Source organism: Danaus plexippus, chromosome 12, assembly GCF_018135715.1.
Source record: "Danaus plexippus chromosome 12, MEX_DaPlex, whole genome shotgun sequence".
Lineage (NCBI taxonomy): Eukaryota > Metazoa > Arthropoda > Insecta > Lepidoptera > Nymphalidae > Danaus > Danaus plexippus.
In genome coordinates, this window is record NC_083545.1 from 3,006,577 (window position 1) to 3,012,074 (window position 5,498).

Here is a 5,498-nt window from a genome sequence, read left to right on the forward strand (position 1 = left end):
CTTAGTTCTTCTTTAAAATTAAAATAGTGTTGTAGTTCTGTAGGAAGGTCCCTGACTTTGTCTGGAAATCCTTGTATTATTGTCTTAAGTAGTAACTGTGAGTGTTGGTCTTCTTTTGTGGCTGTAATTAACTCTTGTTTAGCATTTACTGACATGGGTAGTATAACTGCAACTTTCAGATTTTCTTCTTGTTCATATTTTAGATTAGAGGCATCACAGTCTCGACTAAGGAAGTCTGCCAGTGGTATCTCTGTACCTTTTTTAAATATAACTTTTGGTGAGTATGGTGTAAGATTAAATAATATCCGTTGCAATCTTGCTGGAGCAGATTGTATGTTTTTCTTGAAGATAGACTCAAGTGGCTTATGGTCTGATTCTACTGTCAGTTCTTTGCCGTAAACATATTCGTGAAATTTCTTACATCCAAACAGTATAGCGAGTGCTTCCTTTTCGATCTGTGGATAGTTCTGTTCACATTTGGTCAACGCCCTTGCTCCGAATGCTATTGGTTGTCCTTCTTGGAGGAGTGCAGCACCAAGATTTTTTGAACTTGCGTCTACACTTAATGTTACAGGTTTATTTACATCATATAGTCTTAATACTGGAGGCCTCTGGAGAACTTGTTTTATTTTGTTCCATGTTTCTTCGTGATGAACTTCCCATATAAAGTTTGTATTTTTGTGTAGCAAGTCTCTTAGTGGATTTGTTAGGTCTGACATATTCGGGATGAATTTATTTAGGTATGTGATCATTCCTAGTAGTCTCTGTAGCTCCGTTTTATTTGTTGGCGTCTTCATTGCTTGTATGGCTTCAACTTTTTCTGGGTCTGCTTCTAGTCCATTAGCTGAAACAATGTGCCCCAGGAATTTAATTCTTTCTGATTCAAAAATGCACTTATTTTTATTTAGTTTGAACCCTGAATTCTTCAGTGTTTCTATAACTTTGCTAACAGTTTTCTTAAGTTCTTCTCTACTTTTTGCATAGATAAAGATGTCATCGATTGACACTCTTGCGTTTTTAAATTTACTGAGCAAATTTGTTAAAATTTCTTGGAATATTTCAGGAGCCGATGATACTCCGAAAGGAAGTCTCTTGAAAGAATATCTTCCCCATGGCGTAGCAAAAGTTAATATCTTTTGTGTTCTTTCAGAAAGTCTAATCTGCCAAAATCCTTTTGTACAATCTAACAATGCAAAGAATTTAGAACCTTTAATGTCTGCTGAAATTTCTTCTATAGTAGTAAGTGGAAAATGACGTCTAAGAATGTTTTTATTTACATCTGACGGATCAATACAGATTCTTATTTTACCTTTTTGTCTCACAATTACCATAGGACTCACGGCAGGGGTAGGCTCTGTTTCTGGTTTAATAACATCTAACTTAACCATTCTATCAAGTTCTTGCCTTACCTCGTCTCTTATAGCATGTGGAATTCTTCTTGACGGTCTAATTTCCAGTCTCGGGTTCTCAATAAGGTCAATATCATATTCAAAGTTTTTATAACATCCTAAGCCTTCGAAGATATCATTTTTACATTCACTTTCCTTCAGTGTTTTCACTCGTGCAATAAGTTCTAATTTTTCACATGTATCAAGTCCTAGAATTGGTGTAACTTTTTCTTTAACTATCTTGAATATTATGTTTCTTTTTCATTTTTTATTTTACATAGTAACTCTGCTTCACCTAGAACTGCCATTTTATCTTCTGTATAACTTATTAAATTTTTTGTTCGGCTTGGTTTCAGACTTGCCTTTAGTTTGTTCATCAAGTGTCTCGGTAACACATTGCATTGTGCTCCTGTGTCTAATTTGGCAGCAAATTTTATTTTACCAACTTGTATTGTTTCTGTCCAGTCTTTCTTATCTCCACCACTTACAGCTGATATATATACCTCGTCTTCTGAACAATCTGACATTTCTTCTACAGTGTTCACTTTATTTTTTAATTTAGGATTATAGTTCTTTGTGCGGCACATTTTGGCAAAGTGACCATTTTTGTTGCACTTGGTACAGGGTTTGTTAAATGCTGGACATTCTCTGCGTTTGTGATTTGAACCACACCTTTTGCAGTCAAAATTTTCATTTTCTTTGTTTTTGACACTTTTGTTTTTGACTACTAGTACTTTATCTGTTTTATTTTTGCTTTCAAACTCATCTAATTGTTTGGACGCTTGTTCACTAGTTTTACAGATATTAATAGCTTTGGTTAAGTCTAATTTATCCTCTGTCAACAATTTCTCTCTGACTTGATTGGATCGGATACCAAAAACTATTTTGTCCTTTAACATTTCGTCCAGTAAATTGTCAAATTCGCATTTGATTGCCTGAGTTTTTATTCGGGTTAAAAATTCGTTAAAATATTCATCTTCATTTTGTTCAATCTTAAAAAATATATATCTTTCGAATGATATATTTGTTTTTGGTGCAAAATACTCTTTGAACCTGTTTTTGATGGCGGCCAGGTTTTTTTTTTCTGTATCGCTCAGATTGAAACTATTGTATATTTCGATCGCTTCTGGGCCTATTACTGCCATAAATGTTGCTGCCTGGACATCGGCTGGCTTTTTATCTAGCTGAACAGCGATTGCATACCACTCGAACTGTTGTAACCAGTTTTTCCAACACGTTGATTTGTCCGAGTCAATTTGTAGGTTAGCCGGCGGCTTTATTCCAGATACTGCGTCGTTCGTAGCCATTTTACAACTTTCTCACGAATTTCTTCGTTTCCTTTTTTTAACACGTTTTTAAATAGTTCTGACACCATGTAACGTAGTATTTAATTAAAATAGGAAAACAAATAAAACAATGAGCGGTTTAGATGACATATCAAAATTGTCTATTCTGTCAAGCTGATTACATAGACTATATACTAACATTTTTATTTGGTTTATGGCTTAGGACAGATGCCTATAGATACTTTACAATTACAATTATAAAGTTGAGATTAAAAATACTATTTTAATATTTTAGATCACATAATTTCCGAAAAAAATTAGTTATGTTCGTTGACGTCCAGAATAATGGTAAAAATACATATTTTTTGTTACTTACGTAATGGTTTGTTTTACATGTCACAAATTAAACAATTACCAGATTAATACTCGATTACTTACTATTCTCGAAAACTATATTTAATAATATTAAATATATTCCAAAATGTGCCCAGTAAAAGTACCCAGTTAATTTTAAGAGATTATATATTTAATCTGTGGTGTTGTGGATCTACTTTAACATTTACGTTGTCTGTGAGCTTCAAATATGAGCACTAAGCGCTCAGCAGTCAAGTCATATTAAATGTGTGAAACTAGCTTTAGAAATTTACAATAAATTGTGAAGCAATGGCTCTAAGCTACAAGATTTGCAGAGAGATAAAATTTTGAAAAATAAATATAGCAATACGACGAAATATTTTATACATATTATAAGTGAATGTACTATTGATTTAGGTCTTAATAAATTGAGTAACTGCTTTACTAGCAATGTACATTTCTAAAGCATCTATGCCAAAGTACAAGTTAGCTGGCCCGAATTATTGACGTTTTGCGAGTCTACAGGAGCAGGCTTCTGCTGTTTGTATCGGTCTGTTTTGTGGGTGTGCGACGTCGCGGGTGTTCAGTTTAATTATAACATCAATTAAAAATATACATAAGATTGTGTGAAGTGTAATAAACTGTAAAGAATTGTGTATTTATTATGTGATTCAAATTAGCACTGATGTGGCAAACCGGATCGGATCTTTCTAAGGCGGTGAAAACGTGACTTCGATTTAAGGTCAGTATCAAGATTTCTTTAAAAATCTTTAATAGTTATTATTTCTTAAAATATGCAATTAATTTTCTCTCATATATGAAGCCATTAACAATATATTTCTCATTTTTAAGGGTAATTTAAAGAGATAACAGATTTCATTTTAAAAATTATATTATTTGTTCTGCTGTTTCAAGCTGACAAATACGGTAAATTGTTCCGAAATAGCATTTCACTCAAGAAAGTTATTTAAATGTTATTATTATTATTTTTTTTTTGTTTTTTAATACAAAAATAAATATCAACCATAAATTGTATTCTCTTTTAACCCCAACTCTCAACAAACATTACTTATTTAAATATTAATTAAAATTTCAGAAATATTATTAAATATCAAAATGATCACTAATACTAAAAATTACCAGAATAAATAAATTATTTTGAGACACAGATCCAATTCTGGAAATATTTGAGTTAAATATTATAATGATTTATAATTTAATAACTATATTAAAAATGTTTTCTCTATTAGAGTTTTGTTTTTAACAACCTCTTAGGGTACACATATGTTGTGAACTACTTATACCATAATATACCTATATTAGAGACAATCTTCACATTTCCTTTGCATATAAATGTAACAAATGTTAAAATGTTAAATGTCTGTGTGCAGAGTCTGTGTGCAGAGAATGTAAACAAAGTCTATATTCAACTTTTTAACATTCATGTAGGTTTTTTCCTTATTATCTATAGGGCTTCATATAGATAACAATATATTCTATTCTTATTAGATACATTTATAAATTTAAGAATATTATTTAGGATTAATTCCATATTTGCAGTAATTATATCTTATGTTATTTTAAAGATATGGAAAACTGTGTCAAAATTACCAATAAGTAAGAGCTATGTAGTCTTTGTTGTATCAAGAGTGGTTGGAGATATCGTGTCCAAGAGGCGAGAAGCCCACACTTGTTATACCCCTCATGAGTACCTCTTTATAACACTTAATAGACAAACTGTTTCCTAAGCAATAATAAAAAAAGATTATAATTATTTACAAATAACAGGCTTTGACTATTATGTTGTTGAAATGACAATTTAATTGATCTAAATGATCATGTTGCATAGTAAAATTAGGTAATTTGAACAGGAAATCAGTAGTGCAGCTGGTATCATTTAAATATTATATTCAATGAAGTAATCATATTTAAATAATGTTAAGTCCTGAATTATTTCATTGTTAAATTTATGATAATGTTTGTGTTTTTTATCTATTTTGTTTATTTTTAATAATGCTGCCATTTATATTGGAATATCTTGTTTTTTTTTGTCAAGCACAAAATCATATTACAATTAATATACTAAATATTTTTTGTTACCAAACAATTTCTAAAACAACCCCACATATCTTTTATAAATTATATATTGAACACTAGTTTCAATTTGCATTTCTTTTGTTATTTTCTGTATCGGTTTTTTTCTATGTCCTGAAATGTTTATCACAATGATATCTTTAAGGAGCAGTCAACATTGTATAGTTATTGGTGACAATATCAGCACGCATGATTGATTTCCCATAAAACATATCCTTGCAAACAGATATATTTCAAACAGCAGGAAATAAATTTATTGACAGACTGTTCACTTATCATATTCATTATAATTGTGATATTGTTGAATATATTGATCGGGATTAAAAAATCCTTGTTACATAATATCACCCATAGAATAAAAAATAAATAACATATG